Here is a 17,647-nt window from a genome sequence, read left to right as displayed (position 1 = left end):
GCAGCTAAACCCTATCTACATGTATGCACTCCAGTGACAATTGCATGACATTTCTCACAGTGGGTTTTCTGATGGAGACAAAAGTGAATCATGTCTGCAAAGTATGTTCAAACAGCTATTTGCAGACTCCATCAGAAGCCTGTTTCATATAATGCAAGAACACAATTGGGAGACATGGACAGATTGTTATCACCCTAAAAGAGAAAGTACCTTAACAAGGAGCTTCAAAGCAGGATCACCAGTAGGGATGAGAACAGATTTGGTCCAAACTTAGGTTTGTATTGAACCCAGATACAAGCTGTCACTCCTCCAAATCAATGCCCAATCAACCACAGCCAGATCTAAGGGGGTGCTGAGATGGGCTGCGCCCCACCAGATTTTGGTTGCACCCCCCAGGTCTCTGGGAGTGCATCCACTGATCCATGAGCCAGTCTGATGGAGGCAATTGATGTGAGTGAGTACTCAGATGTAGACAGTTGATGTAAGGAGGTGCTCCGATTGGGACAATCCATGTAAGGGGGCACTGTGATGGGGATACAGTATCTGATGTAAAGGGACACTCTGAATTGGACACCTAATGTAATGTATCACTCTGGTGAGGTAACTTATCATATGCAAAAGTGCACTCTGATGGGGACAGTTCATGTAAGGGGGCACTCTGATGGGGAGAGTTGATGTAAGGGGGCTCTTGATGGGGACACCTGATGTAAGGGAGCACTCTGATGGGGACCCTGATGTAAGGGGGACTCTGGTGGGGACCCTGATGTAAATGAGGACATGCTGATGTGTACTCATGATGTAAAGAGGGACTCTTAGAGGGACACCTACTGTAAGGGGGCACATGTTCTGTATAATCACCCTAATCTAATGACAGCCCAATACATACTAGTGTTTCCCAAGTCATGAAACTGTGCCCCCAGATCAATTCTAGACCAGACTAGATCTGGCCCTGGGCTAAGGCATTTCCACGTGTAACAAAGGGGTGGTATTGACCTAATATGGCCACATGTCCATATTTCTTCAATGACCGTGTCCAAATTTTGTTATGTGGCTTTATTAACTCAATGATGTCATGAACATCCACATCCCTTTTTATGGGGTGGGAATATACTGAACAGGGCTGTCATGGTGCTGATTGCTTAGGAACAATCAGGAGTGACCACTTGCTTATACTCATCCCTAATCACCAAGTAAAATTTAATGAAAGCTGCAAATTAAAAAAAAAATATTGAAAATTGATTTTTTTAATTATAACAACATGGTAAAGCTAATATGAAACTGTGGTGTTTGGGTTTGCACATAATTTAACATTATAGAATCATCTAGAGTAATCCAAACTGCAAAGAGGTGTTGCAAGCTTTTGGCCATCTGACTTGTTTGTATCCTAGTCTGAACCCACATAAGCAAGCCTGCCAGGAAGCTGTCACTGTACTGGGCCAATCATCAGCTGCTGAGGCATTCTCTGACCCACAGCCACGTGTATACATGCCCCTTGCATACAAAGGAATTGCCCCAGTCGCTGATGATTAGCCCAGTACAGGGGACTGCTTTCCTAGGAGGCTTGCTCACATGGGTTCAAGGTACACCCAAACTCATTTCTTTTGGCCATCATCAGTGAAAATGATTGATTCCCCTTAGAACTTGGGGACTAAAATGAAAGTATAAGCAGATAGGTTATGTTGAAGTGATACAAAAAGAACCTTATATTCCTCCTCTAAAAAACTTTACATTTCAATAAGACTGTTGCAATTATTATGACAAATGTATTGTTTTAGAGGCAATAATCGACTTTAATGGTACTGTAGAAGGACATCAACACATAAGTGGTCTATAAAAAGTATTTTTATTGCAACAATTTCATAAAAACATATATAAAAACAAGTTGTGCCTCAATGGGGAACTAGAACAGAGAAAAATGCCCCCCTCAATGGGACTTTAATAGACCACCAACTCTTATAATAAAAAATATATTCTAATGATATATAGTAAAAAGACGTGAAAGCGTCTACACAATACAAAAATACATTCCATAAAGAAACAGAACAAAAAGTATACAAATATAAATCATCATATCATATGTACTCTCCTAAGGGTGATGTACCCTGACGTGATGTACCCCGTTCCAATGGGGAACTAGAGGCGCTTTCTATTGAATGGACAATAATGCAGTGATGGGAAAAGGCTGATACTTAAGACCTATCACGTAACATGCATCCATGTCTTCTCGACATGTTTCGCAGAAATGTCTGCTTCCTCAGGAGTATTAGAGAGCACACAAACATATCTATAAGAAGATAATAACAATTATGACAGAAATAATAAACATATTTAAAGAGATAATGTATTTAAGCATGGAGATCCAAAAAGACTGTACAAAAAACTTAACCCACTCAGGGAGTAGCTAGATGCGTGGCACCCTGGAAAATGTCTATCACGCTGAGTGTGGGAACACTATATATCTCAATATATCTCTCTATATCTAAATCTCAATATATATCATAGGTGTGCACCGTCTAGTGCATTAGGGTGTGCACCCCAAAGCTCAAACACACATGACTTTCTCTGCAGCCTCAGCTGCACTGGACAGTGAATGAATAGGAATTGCTCTGTGCTCTAGTGGCTTCCAGTTCATTCACAAACTGAAGCATAGTAAACACTTACTTAGTAACTAAAACACTTTACTATGCTTCAGTTATGAATGAAAACAGTGAGTGAGTGTGTTCACTATGTTCATTTAGAAAAGGAAGGGGGCATGAAATTACATATTCACTGTTTCATAGTTTCATAGTAAGTAAGGTTGAATGAAGTCCATCCAGTTCAACCTGTGTAGGTGTATGTATGTCAGTGTGGATAATCATTTCCCATATCCATGTAAATTGTGTTCACTAAGATGCACGTCAAAGAGTCTTTTAAAAATATCAATACTCTCCTCTGACACCACCAATTGTGGAAGAGAGTTCCACATCCTTATGCCCCAGACATTGAAAACCCCCCTACGCACATAAAGGTTAAACCTCTTCTCCTCCAATCTCATTGTGTGGCCCGGTGTCCTTTTACGCTCCCTGAGACTGAATACTCCAGATGTCCAGATGTGGCTGAACCAGAGTTTTATAAAGTAGCGGGAATATTCATTTTATGTCTGGAGTAAATCCCCTTTTTTATGCATGCTAATAGTCTGCTGGCTTTGATTGCTGCAGCTTGACATTGCATGCTATTGCTCAGTCTGTCTTCTACTAGGACTCCCAGATCTTTCTAAATTCCTAATTCCCCCAGAACTTCCCCCTTAGTGAGTAACTTGCGTTTATGTTTTAGCCCCCAAGTACATCAATTTACATTTCTCAACAAAAAACCTAATTTGCCATGAAGTTGCCCACCCCAATATTTTATTCAGGCCTTCCTGTAAAATTTCTATATCCTAATGTGAAGTTATTGCCCTGCTTATTTTTGTGCCATCTGCAAAAACTGAGATCGAGCTATTTATACCATCCTCTATATAATTTATAAAAAATTTAACATAATTGGTCCCAAACAGCACCTTGGGGTACCCTAGTCATCACTCCAGACCAGTCTAAGTACATGTTATTTATCACTAGACATGAGCCTGCAGTTGGAGTCGAATGTAAGTTTGTTTGTTCGCACTCTGCATTCAGTGTAGACTATATATATAGTGCATTTGGTGGTGTACAGTATATAATACACTTCATGCAGTGTACACAGTATATAATACAGTGTGTAAAGTTTCAAATACTACACTTCAGGTGGTGTACACAGTATATAATACAGTGCAGGCAGTGTACACAGTATATAATACAGTGTGTACAGTTTCTAATACACTTCAGGTGGTGTACAGAGTATATAATACAGTGTATCGCGGTGTTAAAAAATAAATCCCCATCATGTCCGGAAGGCCACCAAGGAGAGGCAGACGCTCATAGGCCACTAAGAGAGGGCAAGCAGCCTCTGAGTCTGCTGTCAACAGTAGTGTTCATGGACATGGTGCATCCTCTGCAGGGGGGTCATGCTTGTCCTTTTTTTCTGCTGCTGGCCATGTTTGAGCTACAACATGCAGAAGAGTTGGTGGAGTGGATAACAAAGCCTTCCTCATCCTCCTCATCCTCTGTCGCCCAGGCTCATAATAGTTTGCCCACCAACGCAGATGCCAAAGTGGCCTATTCCACTGGCTCCTTGTCCACAGTTTCTCCTTCCATAGAAAAAATGTGTATGTAGGGCACTCTGAATAGTAGACTAGGCAGATGATTGTCTTAATTGGAGATAAAATTCAGACAAAGATAAATTCAATTGCAGGTAAGATTCAAATGGCATGGGCTCTTCATACACTTTAAGGCAGTATTAAGGCAGTACTCGGAAGAGCAAAGCGATCTCTAATAAAAAGATAAAACAAAAGAGAGGTGCCGCTAAGTGCAATATGTTTAAAACTTTTAATATCCCAAAGCAATTAAAAACAATTACAAGATCAATGTTAAAATGGAGCTCATCATGAGTATGGTAGGGAGGTGATCCAGAATCAGGTTTTGTCCCAGTATGTATCTCTGAAATTCCCAGAAATAATCCTGTCAGCAGTATGAATCCCAAGGAGGTCAGCAGAGGGAAGCCGCTGCTATGAGAATGCCAATAGTTCAGCCGCCCAGCCAGGGACAGCTTGGACCGCAAATCCCAGAAATGACGTCAACAGGAAGGGGACCAAAAACCAGCATGGACCGCAACCGTAAGTGAGGTAATCAACATGGGACGCATTTCAGAACTACTAATTGGTTCCTTCTTCCTTCTTGGTGTAAAGAAGGAACCAATCAATAGTGCTGAAACGCGTCCCATGTTGGTGCAATGTTTTGGTCTCGTTGGACAGGGTGGTCAGCGGAAATATTTATATTACTGATGACTCATGGTCCAGCAGGCATGGGCAGGGATGTTACCTTTCCTTCACGGCACACTGGGTAACTCTGCTGGCAGCTGGGAAGGATGCAGGACAGGATTCAGTGTTAGAGCTTGTTCTGCCCCCACACCTCCAAAAAGCTGATGGTGATTCTGCCACAACATCTGCATGCTCCCCTTCCTAAACTTCCTCTATAGCCTCTTCTGCAGAATTGTCCTCTGTAAGTGCTCTGTAAGTGCTCAAGGGGCTACTCAAGCAGTCAGGCTAAAAGATGCCATGCGGTGCTTCAGTTAGTCTGCCTAGGCGACAGGAGCCACACTGGGGCAGAGATTCTGTCAGCTCTGCAGGGGTAGGCTCAGAGGTGGTTGATGCCATGGCAGTTTGAGCCAGGAAAGGGTTGTATGCTACAATGTCACCGACCTTCTCTCCGCCCTCCAACAGGGACACTTGATCCATGTTCAATGCTTGGTACATGTCCTGAATTTGGTGGTGCAGCGCTTCTTGACCAGATACCCAGGCTTACAAGATCTCCTGAGGCAGGCCAGAAAAGTCTGTGGTCATTTCCAGGAGTCATACAATGCCAGTGCTTGGCTGGCTGACATTCAAAGAGACCTTTCCTTCATGGCTCAATGGGTAACTCTGCTGGCAGCTGGGAAGGATGCAGGACAGAGTACAGTGTTGTTGGAGTTTGTTTCACCACCACACCTCCAAAAATCTAGTGGTGATTCTGCCACAACTCTCTGCTCCACCCCCTCCTCTTCTTTCTTTATGGCTTCTTCTGCAGAATTGTCCTTTGAACCAGCAGTGCTCCATAAGCGTTCAAGGGGCTACGTAAGCAATCAGGCTAAAAGATGCCATGCGGTGCTTGAGTTAGTCTGCCTAGGTGACAGGAGCCACACTGGGGCAGAGATTCTGTCAGCTTTGCAGGGGCAGGCTCAGAGGTGGTTGACGCCACGCCAGCTTCAGTCAGGAATGGTTGTATGCGACAATGGCACCAACCTTCTCTCTGCCCTCCGACAGGGAGACTTGACCCATGTTCCATGTTTGGCAGACGCCCTAAATTTGGTGGTGCAGCATTTCTGACCAGGTACCCAGGCTTACAAGATCTGAGGCAGGCCAGAAAAGTGTGTGGTCATTTCCGCCAGTCATACAATGCCAGTGCTCGGCTGTCTGACATTCAAGGGGAATGCAACCTGCCCACCAACTGCCTCATTTGTGACATGCCCACCAGGTGGAACTCAACATTGGCAATGCTGCAACAGCTGCACACACAGCAGAGGGCCATCAATGAGTACCTGTGTGAAAATGGCACCAGGGCACAGTCAGGGGAGAATGGCTTCTTTTTGCCACGCCAGTGGCTACTGATCAAAGATGCATGCACTGTCCTGTCACCATTTGAGGAGGCCACAAGGATGGTGCATGCATCAGTGATATTGTCCCTCAAGTCTTCCTGCTGGAGCACACGCTTCATGGAATCATGCACAGGGCACCTAATGAAGAACAGCGGGAGGAAGAGGAGAACATCCTTTTCTTTTAAGGCCCCCTTATGCAGATAGCTTTCCTGCGGGCCGCCAAACACACAGAAAGAAGAGGAGGAGGAGGATTGTGTCAGCATGGATGTAGAGGATAACACACAGCAGTCTTCAAGGGATGGTTTTCAGTCCTCAGAAACACAGGGAATTGTACGTGGCTGGAAGGAGGTAGTTCCTGATAATGTCATCTTTAGTGCCCCAGAAGACTCAGAATCTAATGCCTCTGCAAAATTATGCTGCATGGCCTCCCTGATTCTGCAAAGCCTGCAAAAGGACCCTAGGATTTGTGGTATTAGGGAGAGGGATCATTACTGGCTGGCAACCCTTCTTGATCCACGTTACAAGGGTAAAGTTTCAAAACTCATCCTGCCTTCGCAGAGGGAGCAGAGGATGAAACATCTTCAGGAGGACTTGAAGAAAAGTTTGTGTAACGCCTTTCTAGACCCGGGAGGTTACCATTTCCTGGTGCTGGACAACGTGTTTCTGAGGGTTCGTTCGGTCAAAGGAAGAGCGGTGGAGAAGGTGGTCGGCTGACAGATGCCTTTAAACAATTTTTCAGTCCTCAGCGCCAAGGTCTTGTAGGTTCAAGCAACCATTGCCAGCGTCTGCATTATATTGTGCAGGAATATCTAGGGGTAAGAGCAGACTTGGATACCTTTCCAACAGAGCATCCACTGTGTACTGGGTCTTGAGGATGGACCACTGGCCAGAACTTGCTCAATATGCAATCAAGCTACTGGCCTGTCCTGCATCCAGTGTGCTTTCTGAACACACATTCAGTGCTGCTGGATGGTTTGTAACGGATCAAAGAGTGCGATTGTCCACAGACTATGTTGATAGGCTCACATTTATAAAAAATGACTCAGTCCTGGATCGACAGCTATTAAGCCCCTGATGCTGATTTAACTGATTGATTTTTCTATGGATCTGGGATCCCTTGAAGACTGCCTATCCTATTCCTGATGAATCTTGATGATGCTAGCTTCCAACAATATTTTTGGTTTAGGGCACCACCAACACCCAAGGCCCAATTTTTCTGCCCCTGTTTAACAGGGGCATGTAATTACAATTTTTGAAATAATATTTAACAGCAGGGCCTGCACCCAACAAGAGTAACTGTGACTAGGAGTTACAGCGTTCTGGCACCACCAACATCTAAGGCCCAATTTTTCTGCAGAGCATATAGTGCAGTCCGGATAGTATATATAGTGCAGTTCAGAGTATATATAATACAGTGCAGGGTATATAGTGCAGTGTACAGTATATAATATAGTGTATTAAAGTGGTTAAGGGGAACCCTATGACCGAATTTAAAAAAAAAGCGTGGTGGTCCCCCAAAATCCATACCAGACCCTTATCTGAGCAAGGCAGGCCAGGATGGGGGGGACGAGTGAGCGCTTCCCCCCTCCTGAACTATACCAGGCCGCTTGCCCTCAACATGGGGATGATGCTTTGTGGTCCCCTCCAAAGCACCTTGTTTCCATGTTGATGGAGACAATGGTCTCGTCCCCTCAACCCTGGCCATTGGTTGTGGGGGTCTGTGGGCAAGGGGGGATCAGAATCTGGAAGCCCCCTTTAAGCGGCCTGGTATGGTTCAGGATGGGGTGCTCACTCGTCATCACCCCCCCCCTTTCCTGGCCTGCCAGGCTGCTTGCTCAGATAAGGGTCTGGTATGAATATTGTGGGGGACCCCACGCCATTTAAAGAAAAAAATGTTGGCGTCGATTTATAAGATTGGGGACAGAGAGTTGTTAGCTATCATTTTAGCCCTTAAAGAATGGATACATCTCCTTGAAGGTATCACTGTGCCACTTTTTATTCTGACTGACCATAAGAATCTCACATTCTTGTCTGAGGCTAAACGCCTCTCTCCCAGAAGGGCGCGATGGGCTCTTTTCTTGTCAAGTTTCAATGACATAGTCTCATTCTTACCCGGTACTAAGAATGCAAGGGCTGATGCTTTGTCACAACAGTTTTCCTCCACTTCCAAGATGGAGTTGGTTCCTGTTCCTGTGATTCCTCCCGATCGTATTCTGGCTACGGTTTGCACCAGTCTCACTTCTCCTTTGGGTGACAAAATTCTTGCCGCTAAGATCCATTCTCCTCCTGAGAAACCTTGTGACCACTGCTTTGTTCCTGAGAGTCTTCGTACTGCCGTGCTCCAGACTTATGCCGCTTACAGACGATCAGAATTTCCAACAACAAATGTTCGATGTGAGCTTGTTGTCGGAAATTCCGACCATGTGTAGGCTCCATTGGACATTTTTTGTCGGAATTTCCGACCAACAAAATTTGAGAGCTGGTTCTCAAATTTTCCGACAACAAAATCCGTTGTCATAAATTCCGAGCGTGTGTACACAATTCCGACACACAAAATTCCACGCATGCTCTGAATCAAGTATGAGACGGAAGCGCTCGGTCTGGTAAAACTAGCGTTCCTAATGGAGATAGCACATTCATCACGCTGCAAAGCTTTTAATCTTTTAATGCAGTGAATTCTCTTCTTCTTTAGAATGCTACAATAATGAAGTTGTTTTGCTGCTGATATTCACACAGAGTTCTGACAAACTGATTTCTTTATTATTTTTCGTGATCTCCTGAATAATATTTTTTATTTTTTTCGTCAGATCTCCATAACAATGTTTAGAATTGATTTTTATAGTGATCTTTTTTTAATTATTTTTTTCTCAAGATCTCCTGATTTTTTATTTATTTATTTTTTTTTTTTCTAGTGATCTCCATAATATTTTTTGTCGTTTTGTGTGTCAAGTTACCACAACACTATTACCGTTTTGTATTTTTTAACCTCAAGGAGGTTGTTTGGTGTTGGTGTCCCTTGTTAATTTGACATTGTATTTTCGAAATGTACCTACTCACAAACAAACTGTCCTTTTTGAACTAAAACACATAGCCAAATATTTGTGAAAATAAACTAGGCATTTATTAGGGTTCATAACAAAATAAAGAGGAAGGCAAAGCTGGATAAACTGGTGAAATTGGCGAACCCTTTGTACCCCAGGGCACACATCAATTATTTGACAGGCAAAATTGGTAGCCTGAGGAGTCCACTTAATAGGGAGCACAATCAGGTCCAGGACTCCGAGAGATCAGGAACAGCAGCAGATGACATATATGTCCCCAGGCTGTGGTCATACCACAGCCTGCATCTTTTGTCAGACCAGACTGAACCAAGGCCATCACTCTTGTCTTTTTTAAACACTTCCTTCCATGCTTGCTTCCAGGCTGTGGCTCTGGTGTTGGAGTTGTGGCAGGAGGTGGAGAAGGTGGAGGATAAGGAGGATGGTCCAACTCACACAGGTGGGTTTTGCTTGTGATTTCGCCCTCAACCCCTTATTTAGTTCCAGATAGATCACTTTCTCACAAAATAGGCATTGACCCACCTCCATTTCCTGCATTTTGCTGGCTACCATGCAGGAATAGGTCTCTTGAAGATTGGGGGTGGTTCTGAGGGCTTCAGTAGCCTACCCAATTAAAGAAAGCGCTGACTTCTCCACATTACTCCCCTTCCGGGGCCTTTTTGTTGGAAGGCGGAGGGGAGGAGCCTGGGATTCAGTCAGGCTACTGGGCCCGGCCACCTCCTGGCTGCCACTTTCCCCCACCACCTCCTGGCTACAAATTTCCACAGTCTCCTCCTGGCTGAGGCTTTCCTGTGTATGAAAATGGGACATGGTTTTAGTTTATTGTTCATCAATCAAACACAATTTTGAGCAATATGTTATACAATGCTATACCTGACTCAAGCTGGGCTCCTCCACATCTTCTTCCTGGGCGGAAGGCCCAGGTTGGACTTCGGAAGCCTCATCTGAGATGGAAGGAAGAGTGGAAGCAGGTGTGGAAGGAAGGGTTGAGAGTGATGGCCTGATTTCAGTCTGGTCTGACAAAAAACGCAGTCTGTCATAGTACCACAGCCTGGGGACATAAATGTCATCTGCTGCTGCTCATGATCTCATGGAATCCTGGACCTTCTTGCGCTCCCTATTATATGTGCTCCTCATGCCACCAATTTTGGCCTTCAAATAGTTGATGTTTGCCGTGGGGATCTGCGGCTTCTCCAATTCCAGCAATTGATCCAGCGGTGCCTGCCTCTTTCTTTTATTAGTATAAAAGGGGTGTTTCACCTGCCACAGACAAGGCAGCTCTCTGTACATATCAATGAATTGGGGGAGGAAGTCGTGATCATTGAATTGATCCATTTTCTCTGCAAAACACAACACAAGACAAACCCTAATGTCAGGCTAAACTCTCCTAATCTTGTCCCAATATAGGCCTCAATCTAGAAGCAGTATAGACCACTGATGCCCCAAGTTCCATTTGTACCTTCGTTATTATGATCGACGCTTACGCTACTCTGTCCTCCACTCACAGATCGTACGTATGACGCACGCGTGTTACGCTTTATATACACTGCGCATGCGTGAAACTCCACCCCCCCTAACCTTCTTTCTAGTCTATTCCCTACCCCTTCTCTTTTGGTGCAGTGGGAGAGCACATGGTGAAGAAAGTGCAAGTACATGCAGAGGAGAGCAGCAATGAGAAGGATGACGAAAGCCCAGAGCCGCAAACGCCCCGATCCCGGAGGAGATTTAAGCCCTCAAATATATCCTTTGTAGAGATGGTGGAGATGGTGGACATCTTGAAAAGGGCCGACTATGAAGGGAAGCATGGATCTTACCCAAACCCAAATGTGAGAAAGGCCAAGATCATGGCTAAAGTTGTGAGAAGTCTGCAGAAAAATTTTGGGGTACGGCGATCCAAGGATCAACTGAGGAAATGATGGTAAGACCTCAAATTGAGGGAGCATGATCAGTACAGAAGAATCAAGAGAGCGCTAAAAAAAAAGTAAGTACGTGGGCACAGTAATTGTTCGTAGTAAACATTGTTCATTCGCTCACTAATACAATGTTTTTAACTACATTTGTTCATGCCTATTTTTATTAAAAGAAGTTTAGTACATTGTTGTCTAGATGGGTTTGTAACTAGAATGAAATTCAAACTTGATTCAGTGTAAGGAGAGGACACTCAGCAGCTGTTTACACATCTGGACGCAGGAGCACTAGTGTGGGACACCAGAACAAACTTTTTAGGGTGTCCCATACTGGTGCTCCAGTGGATACTAGGGGTCTCTACATGTGTCTTCAGTTTGGAACTCTGCCAAAACAGAAAATTGGACGACACTTCCAAGCAATGTTTCATATTACTATTTCTTCCCTCAAATATCTGTGTGCTAAATATACCTTTTTCACATAGGAGAGAAAAGACTCAGGACATCAGAGAACACCAGAGAAGATCAAGGAAGACATCAATGATGCTGAAAAAAGACTCAAAAACATCATTGATGTGTTAGGCAGAATCTAAAACACACAAAAATTATTCAAATAGTTTATATTTTTATTATTTTTCTAACTTTTTTAAAGTATATTGAAAGCCAAATTTTGAAGATGCACACAGTGTGTCAACATGTGCTATCTGCCATCACGGGATATCAATGTACACGTTTTGTGGGTGCAACCCCTTCCTCGCAACTAAAGTAGCTGAGAGGAAGGGGTTGCACCCCCGAAACACGTCCATTGATCCCCCATGATGGGAGCTAGCACATGCTGACATTAGGCATGGGATCAGGAGGGAAATCTCCATTTTGACTCTCAATTTGTATGCATCTTCAAAATTTGACTTTTACAGGGGTGACATCATCCCATCTGATGAAGGCAAGATCAACACAGTTTGGACATACTAATGTCTGATATTGTCTTCAATTTATAAAAGTTAAACTTTGTAAATTTCTGAGTTGTGTATTGTTTTATGGTTTTAAACATGCCTGTTTACCCCAAAAAAAGGATATTTCTACTGTCAAATTTGGTGTTTACAGTGACAATGGGGGTTATTTACTAAAGGCAAATCCACTTTGCACTACAAGTGTACTTTCAGTGCAGTTCCAAGTACACTTTTGCAGTACACTTGTGGTGCAAAGTGGATTTTCCTTTAGTAAATAGCACCCACAGTTCTTTAAAATTTGCCCCAATCAAGCCATTTTTGTGACTCAAAAAATGTAATTCATGGTGCTGAAAATGATGAATATTTTTATCATTAATGCATTACATACATTAACACCAAAAACAAGGTGTGTGTGTGTAGCAGACTCACAACATAATAATAGTTAGCTGAAGAAGAGATTGTCACCTCATGTATCAAAGAAATTACATTTGCACTATTGAAGAAAATGGCCAAAAAGAAAAGCCCATTGGATAACCTAGGAGACAGCTAAAAGAAACACAAACAGTAAATCAAAGGATGTTATTTCAGTTTGAATTAAAAATGTATTTTAAAAATGTTTCTTAAACATTTTCTGGCATATCAATGGCCCCCCTACCCGCCAAGTACTCCATATATTTTAGACGGACCTCACGGGCGCTTTGGGGAGCAAACCAGGACAACCAGCTTGAAGCGCTGTGAGGGTTTGTTCTTGAAATCTAGTCTCAGGCCCAACTGAGGCCACATAGTTCATAGCATTTCTCTTTAAAAAGTGTAGTGCATTTCTCCTTAAAAATTTGTGTAGTTGTGCCACCCGGTCCGCCCCCTCTGATGCACGGGGACATCCCTATGGCTTTCCTGTAGCGTCAGGGGGGGTGGGGCCACCCAGTCTGCCCCCTCTGATGCGTGGGGACATCCCTATGGCTTTCCCGTAGCGTCAGAGGGGTCGGGGTCACTCGGTTACGTAACCGAGTGACTTTGCCCCCTCTGACGCTACAGGAAAGCCATAGGGATGTCCCTGTGCATCAAAGGGGGGCGGGGTCACCCAGCAATGTCATCGTGTGGCCCCACCCTCAGTTATAAAAGAACTGTCACCTGAGAGGCCCGTCATTACGGCGAGTGTCTCCTATGGCTTTTTCGGTCCTTCGGAGCGAGAGAAGAAGAACAAGACTTCATGGGACAGTTTTATTTTTTAATTTTTTTAATAAAGGACTTATCCCAAGGCATGTATTGTCTTTTTTAACCATTTTCACACATTTTTTGTGAAATGCTAGGGGTGACTTTGTACCCTGTTACCGTTTCACATGGGGGGACCAGTATCTGGGGGTCCCCTTGTGAAAGGGGGCTTCCAGATTCCGATAAGCTCCCCACCCACGGACCCACACAACCACCGGGCAAGGGTTGTGGGGATGAGGCCCTTCTCCCCATCAACATGGGGACAAGGTGCTTTGGGGGGCACGGTTCAGGAGGGGGGGCACTCTCTCGTCACCCCCTCTTTTCCTGCAGCCTGCCAGGTTGTGTGCTCGTATAACGGTCTGGTATGGATTTTTGGGGGGACCCCACGCCATTTTAAAAAAAATTTTGGCGCAGGGTTCCCCTTAAAATCCATACCAGACCTGAAGGGCCTGGTATGGAATTTAGGGGGACCCCAACGCATTTTTAAAAAAAAATTTTGTTCAGGGTTCCCCTGTGGGGGAATCCAATGCCCTTTTTTTCAATGAACTTTTAAGTGTATTGTCGGGACCAACAATTCATTATAGCCGCTAGTACTTTTAAATGACTTTTTTTCCTTTACAAATGTCATTTTGCTCTCGGACTGTTCTAAACATGGGAAACATGTGCCACTTTACAGGCATACTATATACACCCCCCAGGTACGAAATTTAAAGGAATATTACACTTTTATTGTTTCACTTTAAGCATTATTAAATTCACGGCTCCCGAAAAAACGGACATTTTTAAAAACTTTTTTTTGCATTGATACATGTCCCCTGGTGCAGAACCCAGGCCCCCAAACACTTTTTATGACAACCATGCATATAAGCCTTTAAAATTAGCATTTCTTATTTCTCCCATAGACTTTTAAAGGGTGTTCCGCGGCTTTCTAATTTGCCGTGAACACCCCAAATAGTTCGCTATTCGAACTTATGTTCGACTCGAACATCGGGCCCATCCCTAACTGAGAGCTGAATGCATAAATAATGTGTGTTACTTTGGCCAGCCCCTCCTTACTTACACTATTGGCAGCCAACTGGACAGGTAAGAAGTGTCATAATACAAAAATATAAATACACACTGTACAAATTGAAGCACATTTTTACATTCTGCAATTACCTATAAAGATAATAGGAGAACAAAACTTGAAACAGTACCATTTGAAAATATTCAGGCAGGCCCTTTCACTACATACTTTGGTGAATTCATACAGAAATATGACCACAGAAGAGGTAGGTATAGTGTGTATGGGTTTGGCAAAGTCAGCAGAGGATTGGTATCGGTTGACTTAGCAGTTGGGGGGAGGGAGGGTTCCAAATGATTTTGGGATCCCAAAAAAAGCCTCTGGCACTCTGCATGAATTTAAGGACACAAATAACATTTGTACACGTTTTAGGGGGTGTTTAAGTTAAAGCACTACTATGGAGCTGACAAAATACATTGTTAAGTGACTAGGCTAGGTGTGTATGGGCCCAGGATAGCATGCTGGGGAGGTTAGCGAAGGCAAATATGCATGAGGGACAAAAAAGGAACTTTTCACAGCATATTACAATCACGGTAATTATGGAATGATGAAATAAATGCAATACATTAGCAAACATTAAATACATAGAATGTTAAAGGAGAAATCTTACCTTAATATAGTCCTTCTGCAGGACCTGTATGATGGCAGAACAAGTCTCTGGAATAATGATTCCCAGAGCCTGGGGGGAGATGCCTTTCAAGAAATTGATGTCCTGCAGACTTCTCCCCGTCGCCAAGTACCGCAAGGTGGCGATTAGCCGCTGTTCGGGAGTGATGTCTTACCGCATGCAGGTGTCCTGCTTCGTAATTAGGGATGAGCTTCGAGTTTGAGTCGAACGCATGTTCGACTCGAACATTGGCTGTTCGCAAGTTCGCCGAACAGCGAACAATTTGGGGTGTTCGCGGCAAATTCGAATGCCGCAGAACACCCTTTAAAAGTCTATGGGAGAAATCAAAAGTGCTAATTTTAAAGGCTTATATGCAAGTTATTGTCATAAAAAGTGTTTGGGGACCCGGGTCCTGCCCCAGGAGACATGGATCAATGCAAAAAAAAGTTTTAAAAACGGCCGTTTTTTCAGGAGCAGTGATTTTAATAATGCTTAAAGTCAAACAATAAAAGTGTAATATCCCTTTAAATTTCGTACCTGGGGGGTGTCTATAGTATGCCTGTAAAGGGGCGCATGTTTCCCGTGTTTAGAACAGTCTGACAGCAAAATGACATTTCGAAGGAAAAATTCCATTCAAAACTACCCGTGGCTATTGCATTGCCGACAATACACATAGAAGTTCATTGATAAAAACGGCATGGGAATTCAACACAGGGAAACCCCGAACCAAAATTAAAAAAAAAAAATTACGTGGGAGTCCCCCTAAATTCCATACCAGGCCCTTCAGGTCTGGTATGGATATTAAGGGGAACCCCGGCCAAAATTTAAAAAAAAAATGACGTGGGGTTCCCCCTAAATTCCATACCAGACCCTTCAGGTCTGGTATGGATTTTAAGGGGAACCCCGTGCCAAAATAAAAAAAAAACGGTGTGGGGTCCCCCCAAAGATCCATACCAGACCTTTATCTGAGCACGCAACCTGGCAGGGCGCAGGAAAAGAGGGGGGGACGAGAGTGCGGCCCCCCCTCCTGAACCGTACCAGGCCACATGCCCTCAACATTGGGAGGGTGCATTGGGGTAGCCCCCCAAAACACCTTGTCCCCATGTTGATGAGGACAAGGGCCTCATCCTAACAACCCTGGCCGGAGGTTGTGGGGGTCTGCGGGCGGGGGGCTTATCGGAATCTGGAAGCCCCCTTAACCAGGGAACCCCCAGATCCCGGCCCCCCCTGTGTGAAATGGTAAGGGGGTACAAAAGTACCCCTACCATTTCACTAAAAAACTGTCAAAAATGTTAAAAATGACAAGAGACAGTTTTTGACAATTCCTTTATTTAAATGCTTCTTCTTTCTTCTATCTTCCTTCATCTTCTTCTGGTTCTTCTGGCTCTTCTGGTTCTTCCTTCGGCGTTCTCGTCCAGCATCTCCTCCGCGGCGTCTTCTATCTTCTTCTCCTCGGGCCGCTCCGCACCCATGGCATGGGGGGAGGCTCCCGCTCTTCTCTTCATCTTCTTCTTCATCCTCTCCTCTTCTTCCTTCTTCTCTTCTTCTCTTCTTCATTTTCTTCTCTGGCCCGCTCCGCATCCATGCTGGCATGGAGGGAAGCTCCCGCTGTGTGACGGCGTCTCCTCGTCTGACGGTTCTTAAATAACGGGGGCAGGGCCACCCGGTGACCCCGCCCCCTCTGACGCACGGGACATGACGGGACTTCCCTGTGGCATTCCCCGTGACGTCACAGGGAAGACCCGTCAAGTCACTGTGCGTCAGAGGGGGGCGGGGTCACCGGGTGGCTCATCCCTAATTACGAACGGGTACTTCCGTTATTTAAGAACCGTCAGACGAGGAGACTCCGTCACACAGCGGGAGCCTCCCTCCATGCCAGTATGGGTGCGGAGTGGCCCGGAGAAGAAAATGAAGAAGAGAAGAAGGAAGAAGAGAAGAGGATGAAGAAGAAGATGAAGAGAAGAGCGGGAGACTCCCCCCATGCCATGGGTGCGGAGCGGCCCGAGGAGAAGAAGATAGAAGATGCCGCGGAGGAGATGCTGGACGAGAACGCCGAAGGAAGAACCAGAAGAGCCAGAAGAACCAGAAGAAGAAGAAGATGAAGGAAGATAGAAGAAACAAGAAGCATTTAAATAAAGGAATTGTCAAAAACTGTCTCTTGTCATTTTTAACATTTTTGACAGTTTTTTAGTGAAATGGTAGGGGTAAGTACCCCCTTATCATTTCACACAGGGGGGGGGCCGGGATCTGGGGGTCCCCTTGTTAAAGGGGGCTTCCAGATTCCGATAAGCCCCCCGCCCACAGACCCCCACAACCACCGGCCAGGGTTGTGGGGATGAGGCCCTTGTCCTCATTAACATGGGGACAAGGTGATTTGGGGGGCTACCCCAAAGCACCCTCCCAATGTTGAGGGCATGTGGCCTGGTACGGTTCAGGAGGGGGGCGCACTCTCGTCCCCCCCTCTTTTCCTGCGGCCTGCCAGGTTGCGTGCTCGGATAAGGGTCTGGTATGGATTTTTGGGGGGACCCCATGCCATTTTTTTTTTTTTTTTGGTGCGGGGTTCCCCTTAAAATCCATACCAGACCTGAAGGGTCTGGTATGGAATTTAG

The sequence above is a fragment of the Aquarana catesbeiana genome, linkage group LG05, assembly GCF_042186555.1.
Source record: "Aquarana catesbeiana isolate 2022-GZ linkage group LG05, ASM4218655v1, whole genome shotgun sequence".
NCBI lineage: Eukaryota > Metazoa > Chordata > Amphibia > Anura > Ranidae > Aquarana > Aquarana catesbeiana.
The sequence above is the reverse complement of the archived record's forward strand: the minus strand, read 5'-3'. Positions refer to the sequence as shown.